At 44.1% G+C, this 14798-nt stretch overlaps 1 protein-coding gene and 1 long non-coding RNA gene across 5 annotated transcripts in view; one reads left to right on the top strand and one right to left on the bottom strand.

The window, feature by feature from the left end:
- Positions 1 to 5351: 5351 nt before the first annotated feature.
- On the bottom strand, positions 5352 to 6053 carry LOC147360753 (uncharacterized). Its single transcript, XR_015139404.1, has 2 exons — positions 5818 to 6053; positions 5352 to 5634 (listed from the first exon to the last, which is right to left on the bottom strand). It is a non-coding gene; the product is annotated as an uncharacterized LOC147360753 (long non-coding RNA).
- Positions 6054 to 6107: 54 nt separating this feature from the next.
- Positions 6108 to 14798, top strand: part of LARP4B (La ribonucleoprotein 4B) — a 90691-nt gene continuing 82000 nt past the window's right edge. For 2 of the 4 annotated variants that reach the window (XM_086333573.1, XM_086333572.1), the window contains exon 1: positions 6670 to 6936. The gene's annotated coding sequence lies outside the window, so the exon portion shown is untranslated. Of the gene's footprint in view, positions 6238 to 6648; positions 6937 to 14798 lie in introns of those variants that run through there. The other 2 variants (XM_086333571.1, XM_086333570.1) reach the window with 2 other exon arrangements.

Here is a 14798-nt window from a genome sequence, read left to right as displayed (position 1 = left end):
GCTTCTTAAGTCTAGTCCTCTGCCTGAAACATCCAAACGGGATGTCTCTCATGATTCATCCACTTATCTTGCTTTCAATGAGAGTGACAGGCAGGCAGCAATCATAGTGAAAATACCACCTTTTCTGAGGCCTGGAGTGACGCATTTGCCTCAGTGCAGACAGGACTATGTAGGTCAACTATCCCAGAAGATATTGCCAAAAATAGTAGGAATTTAAGCCGCCATCACAGGAAGCACCCTTGGCTGAGAACAGAGATACTTTCAAAGGAAAACACAATCCAACTACAGAAGCATCTACCAGGTCTCTACTAGGAACTGGCTCCGGGGTGTTACAACATACGCTACACAGAAAAGTTCCTCAGAAACTCGCTCTAGATATGGCTCCTGTTGCCAAAATTGATCTCCCCTGGAGGCCCTCAGGCCTTCTCCCCCTGAGGGCTGGCACCTGTGGACACAGCTCTGCCCCACCCTCCCAACCTCTCAGTTTCCAGAACCAGAGGTTTGGCCCTATTGTTCCTCCTGAGGGAGGGCTGTAGAACATCCTGGGAAATGCAGTCCTTCTCTCTGACTGCTTTTTGGGCCACACGTGCTCATGGAATATTTGTAATGAATTGAAACCCTCCATTTTATCACCATATTTTTATTATCATGAGGAATTTAAAAACATATTCAAAAGTAGGGAGAAGAGTTTCATGAGCCCCCATGTATCCATCACCAGCTTTCAACAATTTTCAACACACTAGCTTGTCCCATTATTTCTTATGTATTCCTGCTGACCACCTTCCTTTACTTCCCTGGTGGCTCAGACGTTAAAGCATCTGTCTACAATGCGGGAGACCCGGGTTCAATCTCTGGGTTGGGCAGATCCCCTAGAGAAGGAAATGGCAACCCACTCCAGTACAATTGCCTGGAAAATCCCATGGACAGAGGAGCCTGGTAAGCTACAGTCCATGGGGTTGCAAAGAGTCGGACACGACTGAACGACTTCACTTCACTTTTCACCTTCCTTTAGATGGTTTGGAATCAAATGCTAGATATACATAATACAGTATCATTCATAAATACTTCAGTGTATATCTCTAAGGGCTTCCCTGGTGGCTCAGATGGTAAAGAATCTGCCTGCAATTCAGGAGACCCAGATTTGGGTGGGGAAGATCCCCTGGAGAAGGGAATGGCTACCCACTCCAGTATTCTTGCCTAGAGAATTCCCTGGACAGAACCTGGAGGGCTACAGTCCATGGGATTGCAAAGAGTCAGACATGACTGATCACTAAACAACAACAAATATATCTCTAAAGGAAAACTCTCTGCTTGACGAGCCTTATATCTACAGGCGAGTTACAAACACATATCTCACATCTAGTTCACTAATTAAGGTTCTGTTATATTCTCTTTCTGTGTAAGTGTGTATGTGTGTATTCCACTGAACTATTTGAGAGAAACTTGCAGATGTCTTGATCCCTCTCCTCTAAATACATCAGTTTATATCTTCTAAGATCAAAGATATCTTCTTACTGAGCCACAAAACAATTTACAAATAAATCCAATTGGGAAAATTGAACCTTGATTGTAAGATCAGAAGATTCCATATAGAGATTCTAATTATGATCTCTATAGTAAATTTTATTCTGATCAAGGATCTAGTCCTGGATCATACGTTACATTTAGTTGCCATATCTCCTTAGTCTCCTTAAATTTTGAAAAGTTCCTCAACCTTTCGCTGCCTTTTATGGCTGCACCGTGAGGCTTGTGGGATCTTAGTTCCTGGATCAGGGGTTGAACCCTAGCTGTCTGAGCGCAAAAGTGCAGAGTCCTAACCAGGGACTGCCAGGGAAGTCCTCAGCCTTCATATTTTTGAAGACTGACAGTTTTGTAGAATGTCTTCAGTTTGAGTTTGTGATTATCCATCATGATTAGTTTGTGGCTTGACTGGAACATGACATTACCGATATCACGTGACGTCAGCAGGGCACCATTACACGAGATGCCAACTTTCACCCCTCAGTTAAGATAGGGTCCATCATATTTATCCACTGTTCAGATCAGTTCAGTCACTCAGTCATGTCCGACTCTTTGCGACCCCATGAACCGCAGCATGCCAGGCCTCCCTGTCGATCACCAACTTCCGGAGTTTTCCCAAACTCATGTCCTTTGAGTCGGTGATGCCATTCAGCCATCTCATCCTCTGTCGTCCCAATCTCCTCCTGCCCTCAATCCCTCCCAGCATCAGAGTCTTTTCAGATGAGTCAGCCCTTTGCATCAGATGACCAAAGTATTGGAGTTTCAGCTTCAACATCAGTCCTTCCAATGAACGCCCAGGACTGATCTCCTTTAGGATGGATTCGTTGGATCTCCTTGCAGTCCAAGGGACTCTCAAGAGTCTTCTCCAACACCACGGTTCAAAAGCATCAATTCTTTGTCGCTCAGCTTTCTTTATAGTCCAACTCTCACATCCATACATGACCACTGGAAAAACCATAGCCTTGACTAGACGGACCTCTGTTGGCAAAGTAATGTCTCTGTTTTTTAATATGCTGTCTAGGTTGGTCATAACTTTCCTTCCAAGGAGTAAGCATCTTTTAATTTCATGGCTGCAATCACCATCTGCAGTGATTTGGGAGCCCCTCAAAAAATAGTCAGTCACTGTTTCCACTGTTTTCCCATCTGTTTGCCATGAAGTGATGGGACCAGATGCCATGATCTTCGTTTTCTGAATGTTGAGCTTTAAGCCAACTTTTTCACTCTCCTTTCACTTTCATCAAGAGGCTCTTTAGTTCTTCACTCTGCCATAAGGGTGGTGTCATCTGCATATCTGAGGTGATTGATATTTCTCCTGGCAATCTTGATTCCAGTTAGTGCTTCATCCAGCTCGGTGTTTCTCATGATGTACTCTGCATATTAGTTAAATAAGCAGGGTGACAATATACAGCCTTGACATACTCCTTTTCCTATTTGGAATCAGTCTGTTGTTCCATGTCCAGTTCTAACTGTTGCTTCCTGACCTGCATATAGGTTTCTCAAGAAGCAGGTCAGGTGGTCTGGTATTCCCATCTCTTTCAGAATTTTCCACAGTTTATTGTGATCCACACAGTCAAAGGTTTTGGCATAGTCAATAAAGCAGAAATAGATGTTTTTTTGGAACTCTCTTGCTTTTTCCATGATCCAGCAGATGTTGGCAGTTTGATCTCTGGTTCCTCTGCCTTTTCTAAAACCAGCTTGTACATCTGGAAGTTCAGGGTTCATATATTGCTGAAGCCCAGTTTGGAGAATTTTGAGCATTACTTCACTAGTGTGTGAGATGAGTGCAACTATGCGGTAGTTTGCGCATTCTTTGGCATTGCCTTTCTTTGGGATTGGAATGAAAACTGACCTTTTCCAGTCCTGTGGCCACTGCTGAGTTTTCCAAATCTGCTGACACATTGAGTGCAGCATCTTCAAAGCATCATCTTTTAGGATTTGAAATAGCTCAACTGGGATTCCATCACCTCCACTAGCTTTGTTCTTAGTGATGCTTCCTAAGGCCTACTTGACTTCACATTCCAGGATGTCTGGCTCTAGGTGAGTGATAACACCATCATGTTTAACTGGAAAAATACCTTTTCCCCCTTTGAAATCAATAACTTATAAGCAACTAAAAAGCCATGAAATGGCATACACAACTTTTTACTCAACAACTTTTACTCACTGATTTTCAGCATTCACTGATGACTCTTGCCAGAATAAATGCTACCATAGTTGCAACATGGTAATTTAAAAAATAATTAATTCCTTCTCCATTCATTAGTCAGCCTTCTACTCTAAGGAACACCTTTCCCTTTTTATTCTGCATCTCTATCACTTTTTTTACTTATTTATTTCTATTTAGTAAGAACTCATGCAATCTTTTATTTCCCAATGCATTCTAATGTGTTACTGTCATATTCAGTTTGATAGTTCCATCTAATTTGACTAAGTTAGTTCCTTATTGCATTTCTACTTCAATGACTTTTTGGGGCCAGAGATTCTCTGTGAACTTAAAACCTTTTACAAGCCCTCTTTTGTCTCCTAATAAAAATCTTGACTCACTAACAAATTCAAACATCCTAAGCGGTTTAGAAGACCCTTGGGGTTCTTACCATGCTTACCCCTCCAGACTCCCATGCCTTCCACCCACCTTACCAGATTGGTTTCATGCTTTGTCATGTTCAACTATGTCCTCTCTCCCTGCTGGAAGTTGTGTTGACAGCCCCTCCACTGCGGTCTCTTTGGCCTTCGTCTACTTATCTCTTTATTTGATTCCTTCCCAAGCTGGCTGCAGACCCTCCTGTGTGCTTGCTACCTGGGCAATCCGTGCACATACCATTGTAATCCTTACTCCTCTTTATCCCTTGCTATCTGTTCATCTGTCTTATGGTCGGTGCTGCCCTGGGGCATCTCCCCAGCACTTGGCACAGACCTTGAGTACAGCAGGGATGTGGTGAGGGCTACCAGGGCCCAGGAGGGAAATCAATTTTCTGAATGGAAAATATACAAATGATTGACACTTGTGTAACTTGAAAAATAAGCTAGACTTTACCAGAAGTGGAAGCAGAAGGACACCAAAAGACCAACGTGCTCAGGAATGAAGACACTCCACTCAAAACTTCGTGAACTGCAAACACTCTAGAACTAGTGCTCCTCGCTTTGTTCTGTTCCCTAACAGGACTTAGCACACTCCGGTGACTACCTGCTGATTGGTCTTTTAGTAAACGGTAGGGTCATAGAGTGTAAAGCCTGTGTGTCATTCATATTCACACCCAGAGACTACCCCAAGGCCTTCAAAAATGCCTGTTAAAGAGAATGTGATTTGAAGGTTACGGTATCTAACCCTAGGGCAAGAAAAAAAAAAGCGCGGGGGGGGGGGGGTGTGTACTGTGAGCTAGCTTGTGAAGGGTGTGCTAGCCCATGAAAGATAATTTGGACTTCACCCTCTGGGGCAACCAAGAAGTCTCAACTCAGAGGGGGATGGTTTTAAAGGAAAAGTAAGCTGGCATGGTGAATGGTGGGTAAGATCAGCTGTGAGGCTACTAAAACTAACTGGGAGAGAAGTAACAGCAGGCAAAACCACCAAACGCAGGAAAAGGAAACAGCTTTTGGATAGAATAGGTAGAACTTGTAACTGTTTTAGATGAGAGGTGGTTTTTTAAAAAATTGATCTTATCTTTCTAAGTAGAAATGCCATAAAAATTCACTGTGGTATATTTAACCTCACACCCTAAGGTGAAAATGGGTGCTTCTTTTGAAGTACAGGTTAAGATAATCACACAAGAAAAAAAAAAGCCAGTTTTGATTGTTTGGGATCACACAACATTAATGGAAAGTAAGAGACGTCATTTTAATATAAAGCATTCTCCTATCCTTTAATCTCTTTTGTACAGGAATTTATCGGTGCATCAAAATTTCTGCCAGACGCAGACACAGGCAGACAAAATGGAGATCTAACTTGCCAACTTCGGAAGGTTCCCGGGTTTTCAAAGGAGGACCACATCACCGCGCCTGGGGATGACTTCCTGGGCCCCAGTCTGTGAGGTCCCATGTAGAGGTTCCTCAGAAGGGCTCCGCAACGTAGGCAACAGGTTCTCTTGGAAAGTGAACTCCAAAGGTGACTTCCTCCTCCTGAAATATGTATTGACACATGCTTTGAATCTTAGAGGAACTCTGTCTTACATGATTATCTTAGGGACATTGCCACGAGTAGCACTAGTGAAATGGCAAGTTTCTCAGAAGGGGTGTGACAACGTATCCCAAAGCAGAAAGTCAGCGCCCAGCACCGGTTGTCGATAAGTGATCTTCCCAGACCTGACGTCGAAGTCGGAGGCGCGCCTTGTGGGTGTCTGGGCCCTCAAAAGGCAAAGCTAAGAGGCGCTGGTGCACGGGTGAGGCTGGTCGCGGGGACCCTGAGCAGGCTTCAGGCCGCAAGCATGTCTGCACAAAGCACGGCCAGGCGCAGCAGGCACGCCGGCAATCAGGCTTAAAACCGGTGAACACACTTCACTTTGTTTCCCCTCCCCTCAGAATGGGTCGGGTAGGTGGCACCAGCTCGGGTTTGGGAAGACGTCCCCAGCCTTCGGCATTTTCTCTGAAAGCGCGGAGAACGTAGCCGGCTGACGGGCAGTGGGCGCCGCCTTCCCCTTCTCTAGAGCGCGCTTTGGGGTCTTTCCTGACCCAACCACCGGACAGCCGTACAGTCTCGGAGCGGAGTCTGATCTCGGGGAGAGGGTGAGAAGCCGGGGTCCGGGGCCGAGGGGGACTTGGGTCGCGGCCCTCTACTGACGGGGGCGGGGGCGGGCTCAGGGCCCTAGGGTGACTGGCGTCGGCAGTCAGGGTCCCTGAGTGAAAGGGGCGGAGTTAGGGACCCCAGCTGACGCGCCTCCTTCAGCTTGAGGCGGGGGGCTGAGCAGACAGCGTGCGCGGGCTGGGGCGGGGGCTACGTGCGCGGGGCGGGCCTGCGTGCGCGCCCCCACCAATCACAGGAGCCACCGGCAGGGGCACGCGCGCCTAGAGGCCTAGAGGAGGAGGCGGACCCAGCGCCACGCTAGGCCAATCGAGACGCCATGTCGACATGACGTAAGGGCGCCGAGCGCCTGTCGGCGGACCCAGTGGGGAGTAGCGGGCGCGCGAGCGCGAGGGGAGGGACTTCCGGCAGGTCCCGGAAGCGGGAGCTGTGTGTTCTCATGCGAACGGGAAGGAGCGTTGGGGCGCTGGAGTCGCGAGGTTGAGACCTTTTCGGCCTGAAACGGGAAGGAGCCGCTGCTGTCCCGCCGTCAGCCCGCGCCGCTCCGACCCCCGCCGCTCGTCCGGGCCGGCCGCGCCCCTGCTCCCGCCCCTCCCTCACAGCCCGTCCGCGTGTGGCGCGGTCGCCGGGCACCGGGGCTGCGGCGGTCGGCGGCCGGGCGGCGGCGGCGGCGGCGCTGACAGGTGAGCGCGGCGGCGGGCGGGCCGCTCTTCCCCGCTCACGCTCCCGCCGCGCCGCACCCGGCCGCCGCCTCGGACCCGCGCCGCGCCCGCCTGTCACGGGCCGCCATCTTCCCGGAGGACGCGGCCGGGCAGGGCCGGGCTGGCGCAGCCGGGCCGGGGCGCGGGCCGAGGGGCCTGGGTGCGCGCCGGGGCCGGGTCGGGGCGGCGAGCAGGGCTGGGTCCGGGCAGGGCCGTGCTGAGGTCTTGGGAGCCGGAGCAGGGTCCGGGCAGCGCAGCCGTCCAGCCCGCACTGCGGCGGCCTCGCCCTGCCCTCCGCCCGGGCCCGGGATCGCGGCCGGCCGGGCGGGGAGGGCCCGGGTCCCTCGGACCAGGAAGTGGAATCCTGTTGCTTTGGGTGTGCTTGGGACGCGCCCACTCTCCTCTGAGAGGCTTGAGCACACGCACACTCTGGAAGAAATGGGAAAAAAATTCTAAAGATGCCCTGTGCTCGAGGAAGGGGCAGGTCGGGAGTCTCTTACCACCTGCTTCTCAGTCGTGTCCAATCAGAACGTAAAACTTAAGACTTGTTCAGACTTCACTGTAATTTTGTATTGCAACTTTCCGTGCAGGTCATCTTGTTTTCCCCCTCATTTCTACGTAAAATGGTCTTTAATTTAGGCTGAGTTGAAACTTGAGAAGATTTTCTGTAGAGTAGCTATCCTGTGCGTTCGAGACCCTCTGCTTGGCTGCGCTGTAACTTGCCCTAAATGTTAAGTGGAAGCTTGAAGTTTTGGAGAACTGAAGGAACGCGAAGATTTCCCTGAACTGTGGAGGGAAATGAGATATTTATCTGGTCTCTTATTTTGTGTTAAGTATATAAAATGCTTTTGAGATAGGTTCTGAGTTGTAGTTTGCAAAGACCACAGTGGGAAAGAGTGATGTTCATTTCTGTGGAGGTCAGTATGCGCAGTGTGCAATTTGCATACTTTCCCACCTACCTGGCTCCTTCTAATTTACCGTCGGGGTACTTTACAGAAATTGAAATGGTTGTGGCTTGTCAATTTTTCTCTGTATTTAATATTCTGCAAGGCAATTTTGTAATCAGGCTATATGAAACCGCTTGATAGAACTTTGCTCGAGTTGCTACGGTGAAATACTTTCTCAAAGGCATCAGATTAGCGTCTATTTATCAACCATACATTTGATTTGTGTACTTAGCTTCGAAACTTACATTTAGAAATTAATTTCATCCTGTATTTTGAAAAGTTGATATGAATTTACTTTTTAAGGTGAAAAAATGGGCGTGTGAACGAAGAGAGGTAGACATGGTTTCTTATTGATTAGAAATTACTCTCTGGGTGCTTCTCTTTCTTATCTGAAAGAGGGATAGTAATAATAACAGCTTCATAGGGCTATTTGTAACATGTTGATGTTGGTTGTTTTTAATATTTTGTTGTATTGTTAAGTTCTTACTTAGAATTTGGAAATGGTGTTTACCTTATTACTATTGTCAATATTCTTTTTGTGGCTGTCAATTTTAATTTATTAACAGAATTTTTTGTTTTTTAGTTTATCACATGCATTTGGGCAGAGAAAGTAAGTTCTGAGGACAGGATGTTTATTTGGAGAAAGGAGTTTTACTATATTTGAGTAATAGGGAGAATGGATGATAATTTGAGTACAGAAATTTCTTGGCATTCATATTTATGTGTGTTGTTGAAGAATAGCTGCAATTAAATGGCAGCACCTTTAGGGAAAATTTTGATTTTATTTAATGTTCCTAGGGATTGTACTTCTAAAAAATTGAGATTTGGATAATTTATTCATACTAATACGGTTTTCACAGATAAGCACAAATTTTCATAAATGCATGTTTAAAATCTGTGGAAAGAAGTGTTTACACTCTTTTTTTAATGAAGCAGCCTTCATATATCATAAAGTAATTCTACAGTACATACTGAAGTGCAAGATGGGAACATCATGTTTTTAATGGTAATAACGATAATGCCTTAAAGTAGCCCCACTACTCTACACAGATTTCAACAATCTTACAGGTTTTTACAGTGATAGAGCTGCAGTTGATGTTACCCACCAAGAAGTGGCCGACAAACTCTTTTCACCATTATTTCAGAGTGTCCTGCTGGAGTTAATACTTCCTATAGTGAAAACTAGGATTATAATCTAGGTCTTCTAATTTAAGTAACGTGTTATCTTTATGATGGTTCCTTGAGGTTGCAAAACTATATATATATTTAGATCTCATTTGCTTTCATCCTAATGGGTAAGGCACAAGTTTCAAATTGGGTTTCATGCTTGTACTCTGTTGTAGAGTTCTCTCATATTTAAGGATTTTTTTTCAGATTGGTAAATGCAAGAAAATTACATATATTGTGATTCCTCCTATGAGACCATTGATTCAGCTTTTCTAATGAAGAGAAGAAAATAAGCAGTAAATTTGTATTTATTAAAAGTATATTGTTAAATAGACACTGCTGCAGGGTTGGGTCACTTATGCTGTTTTTGTAAAACTTTATTCCTGTAAAGAGTTCTCCTTTTTCTGTAAGAGCTAATTTTAGAGCACAGTAAAGGAGGCACAGCCTTCTGAGAGGGTTACACTCACCCGACCAGATTTTAATTTAGTTCAGTTTGAACTTTTTGCTCCTAATTGTTGCACTTGTGCTATGTTTGAAGCTACTCTACTCCTAAAGTTATCTTGATTACAAAATGAATTTTTTTTATTAGAATGTGGAATTGTAAGGTAGACAACCATTAGGGTCTCTTACTAAAAGGGGGAGAATAATTCCAACATGGAAATGAATTTTTCTTCATGTTCTAACACTTTTATTTTTCCCATGTGTAAATGTCTTTCTTATGATCAGGCAAAATGATTGACTCAGCTTGTTTCTCCTTCCTTCTCACTCTCCTCACCCACAGAGCCCTGTACCTTTTGTCACTTCATTGCCTTTATAAACTCTTTGGCCATATTTTCTAAAGCTGTCGTGACACCTTTGTACTCAGGAAGGGTTGCAGGTGAGTGGTGCCTGTTATGCCTTGTGTCATGGTCTGGTTCCCTCTTCAGTGTCAGCCCTGCTTCCCTGCTGTAGCGAGACCTGGGCCACAGAGTGCATTCTGTAACATGGAGAGCACTTCCTACTTAACTTAAATTCAGTCAAGTCTTCACTGAAAATGTTCTTTATGAAATATGACATGCAAAAGTTTTGGCTCAAAAACTGGTAAATTAGGGTGGTATTTATTCGTGGGATAAAAATAAAATGCTCGTTTTTATTTGCACACACCATTTTTGTCACGCTGTAGCCAGAGATTGCTTAAGGCATATCCTGAAGCTTTAAAGGCCTTTTTGAAAACTCCTCAGTGACTGTCCCCCACCTAACTAAGATGTACCCGGGGCCTTGCCACGTCTGCTTTCTCCTTGCCAGCTGGACCACCCTTTGTTGGCCTTAGCTGACCACAGCCTTTCCCCCCAAATCTTGGTGTTGTCTTTGCTGTCTGTAGTTTCTTTGCCTGACATTGAAGGCCTTTTTTTTTTTAACTTCACTCCTTAACCCATCTTTATAAAAGTATTTCAGGAATCCTTGCCTTAATTTTTAAGGTTGTGCTGAGCACTTTCTTTTGTGTTTCCGTAGCACTGCAAGGCATTGCACTCATTAATTAACATAAGCTCCTTGTGGGCGAGATCCTTTTGTGTCCCTAACCTCTGCCCAGCCCAGGACCACATACACTACAGATGTTGTAAACTTTGTTTTTCTGGAGGGATAAAACACTTCCTACTTCAGTTTTAGAATTTTTTGCATGCTTTCATGAACAAACAGGAAAATCTTTACTCGAAAAGAATTCAATAGAAAATGCATAAAACATCATACTTAACAAAATGTTAACAGACTTGATAGCTATATGCAACGCATACAGTATTGTAGGTGGAATGATTTAACTAGGTGATCTCTTGAGAATATTCTTTCTCAGTCTTTAAAAATGTGCACCTTTTGAGAACAAATTTCTTTCTGTATTTTGCTTTAAATTAAATTATATCAGCCAAAAACAAAGCAGTTACGATAATGAAAATGTATTTTTAAACCTGAGTGGATTTTTCCATTTTTTATTCTCTATTGAGAATCATTGCTCCAGGACCTGATGCAAAGCAGGACTGCTGAGAGGAAATGCTTCATTCATTCCTTCTTTGATCAACCAGACATTAGCAGTACAAAGATGAATGCTACCGGAGCTTTTCTCTAAGGCTTGTGGTCTAGAAGGAAGTAATACTGTGAGTTGTTTTACTTGAAGTAAAATAGATCTGCATTTGGACTCTTGAAGCTTTTGTACGTGAATCTTGTTGAGGACTCTGCACCGCACATTTCCTCGAGCAGCCCCATCAGGACAGTCATGTCACTTGCATGGAGGGTGGTAGACACCCCTCATCCCTCTTTCCTGCTTTATTTTTGTTTGTATCACTTAGTACCTCGTTATAAGATGCCTTGTAATTTCTGTATCCCATGTACCTTCTGTCTTCTTGTACTTGAATGTAAACTCTGCAGTCGAAGGTTTGTCTCTTCTGTTCATTGCTGTGAACCCAGACCTTAGAACATGGTGTCCACTAAATAATTGATGAGTAAATACCACGGTTGTACTGGTGAACAAAAAGGGATAAGCAGTCCTCACTGTGAGGCAGGGAGACAGTCAGTCATGTTGTGCCAGGAGGTCATCATGTAGCCTTGCATGATGAAGCGGGGGAGGGGCCTTCCGAGCAGAGCATAAGGGTGCAGAGGCTGAGCTCAGAACTCCTTTGGAGAGGCTGCCCCCCAGGGAGGTGAGTGAGGCAGCAGGGGGTCCTGGGTGTCTGGAGCTCCTGGCGAGGGTGAGAACTGTGCTCTCTCTCCTAAGAACAGTGGGGCGCAGTCAGGAGGCTTTAAACTAGAGATTTGTGTGACTAGGATTGCCTCTTTTAAGTGGTCCTTCTGCTTTACTGTGAGTTATGTCCACAGGGAGGGATGGCTGCACATAGACTGGTATTGCTCGACCCCAGGGTGGCAAGCCCTCTTGCTTTCACTTGTGTTTATCACAGTGGAACAGTCGAAGCCCTGGTCTAAATGAAGGATACGATGCTTAGAATCCCTTTCACTTGTAATGAAGGATACGTTGCTTAGAATCCCTTTCACTTGTATTGCAGATAATCGCATGTGTGTAAAAGATACTTTAAAAATATGCCTTAAGTCTGCTAGTGTTTCTTGTTTAAAATATATTTGTTATTTCAGCTTTTATTAAGGCAGACTAATTAACAGATTCCTTTTTTAGAAACATCTCTGAAAAACGAGGACATTTTGTTTTCAGATTTCAAAAAGCTTTGTTTTATTGTCAGGCTCGAAAATGCAGTGATTAAAAGCATAGTGACCAATTGGATATAGATTTACAAATTGCTTCAGTAGTGGTTATTTCTTGCTTAGTATATTAAACATTCCCTTTTCAAATATTTTTTAAATGATCAAGTCCTTTAAAACCTCTTCTCTAAGTACTTGATACTTTCTGAACATTTTTATTTGTTGATTACATATGTCTCTGTATTTTGTTGTTGAGATTTTTACCATCTGTATAATGTCTTGCAGTGTACAGTTGATCCTTGGACAACACAGGGGTTGGGGCACCAGTCCTCTGTGCATTTGAAAATTGGAGTAGAACTTTCTGGTTGGTTCTCTGTATCTGTGGTTCCACTCCTGTGGACTCAGCCAACTTTGGGTCATGCAGTACTGTAGTGTACATTTATTGAAAAAAAAAATCCATGTAAAAGTGGATCTGAATAGTTCAAGCCTGTGTTGTTAAGGGTCACTTTTGTGTACGTGTGTGTTTGTGTGTGTGTATGTTATAAACAGTGCAGGTAGCATGTACTGTAATCCATTGCAGGCTAGCTTCTCACAGCTCCCATGGTCAGGGAATGCCAGCAACCTTTAAAAGCAGACTTGAAGTCCTTGTGAAGAGAGTTGCCTTTTAAACATCTGGACAAGGCAAAAGCATTTTGTCTTTGCTTGTACTTTTTAGAAGGTGAAAAGATTTAAGCAGCTGATTGTCATTTAGTGCAGAAGCTCAGTGTGGAAACCCTTTGGGGTAAACTTTCCCTGGTACTCTTGTAAGGTCCTTATTTCATTTGAGTTCATATCTGTATCTCCAGCGATACTTCCTGTCAGACTAGAATGCTATTTCCAGTTTCCCTTCGTAGGTCACTTGGAGTACCGACCGTTGCACAAATGAGTAACTATGAATCAGCAGTATTTGCTTCTTCACACCTTAAATATCTAGGGAGGGGAAGGGCAGTCAGTGAAGACGGAAAGATGCAGTGAGTGAAGCAGCTCCTAGTACTTGCTCCCTGTGCCTGTGGCCCTTAGTTTTTCATAGCTCTTCCCATTTCTTTGTATACGTTGATGAGTTTTCCTACATTCTGCTGGAATCATTATCTTTCAGGGCTCAGTGCAGGAGAGTTAACCTAATCATGAAAGGACCAGAAGTAGAAATAGGATCATCAAATAAAACTACAGAAGCATTCAGGCACACAGAATTTGAAAGCCTGTGACTTGGAGAAACTTCGAGTTAAGAGTGAAATGTTTCCCTGCAAAAGAGTGCTTTGGGATACTAAATGACTTAACTTTTATTTTTATTCTTTTAGATTAATTTTTAATGGAGTATGGTTGCTTTACAGGGCTTCCTTTGTGGCTCAGCTGGTAAAGAATCTGCCTACAATGCGAGAGACCTGGGTTTGATCCCTGATTGGGAAGATCCCCTGGAGAAGGGAAAGGGTACCCACTCCAGTGTTCTGGCCTGGAGAATCCCATGGACTCTGCAGTGTTGTACAGTCCATGGACAATGGACTATGCAGTGTTGTATAGTTGTCCAATGTCCAACTGTACAATGTTGTGCTAGTTTCTACTGTATAGTCGAATGAGTCAGCCATATGTATACAGATATCCCCTCCCTTTTGAACTTCCTTACCCTGAATGACCATAACATTTGGTTTTTTCTGTCATGGACACTCTTAGCATACTGTTCCTTTGATGTTTAGAATGTCAAGAGTATTGTTTTTGTTGTGGAAGTTTTTAATCTTTTAACCTAAAGTGTTTCATGAAATCACAAGATTATAGGTCAAGATAAAAACGCTATAGGTCAGGTGTTTTCCCAAAGTCACTGCTGCTGCTGCTGCTGCTAAGTCGCTTCAGTCATGTCCGACTCTGTGTGACTCCATAGACAGCAGCCCACCAAGCTCCGCCGTCCCTGGGATTCTCTAGGCAAGAACACTGGAGTGGGTTGTCGTTTCCTTCTCCAATGCGTGAAAGTGAAAAGTGAAAGTGAAGTTGCTCAGTCGTGTCCTGTATGGCCACAAATCACATTATAGTGATGCCCCCTTGTCTATGGGGAACACTTTCAGAGACTCCTGGTGGATACCTAAAGCTGTGAGTAATGCTGTAACCCATATATATACTATTTTTTCCTATAAGTACATACCTAGGGTAAAGTTTAATTTACAGATGAGGCACAGTAAGAGATTAACAACAATTAATAAAAATATGACAATTATAACCATATACCAAAATAAAAATTATGTGAGTGTGATCTCAAAATGCTTTATACAAATTTAATACCTTTTCCATCTTTGCTAGTCATTTTTCAAGCACAGTGGCTATAACTTTTGCACTTTGAGGTGCAACAGAAAAACTAGCACAAATTTCTTTTTCTTTCACAGTTTCACAGTGTTCATACTGTAGATATTAACCTCAGCATACAATTTTTTTTCCTTTACTAAGTCAGAAACTTTTACCTTTTCACTTACAGAAAGCACTTTATAGCTTCTGTTTGGCATATCTCACTTGCCAGCATCATGACTCTTG

This window comes from Bos grunniens, chromosome 13, assembly GCF_055505025.1.
Source record: "Bos grunniens cultivar Pamir isolate PY7600 chromosome 13, Bosgru_T2T1.0, whole genome shotgun sequence".
Lineage (NCBI taxonomy): Eukaryota > Metazoa > Chordata > Mammalia > Artiodactyla > Bovidae > Bos > Bos grunniens.
Note: the sequence above shows the minus strand (reverse complement) of the source record. Positions and strands in the feature narration are given on the sequence as shown.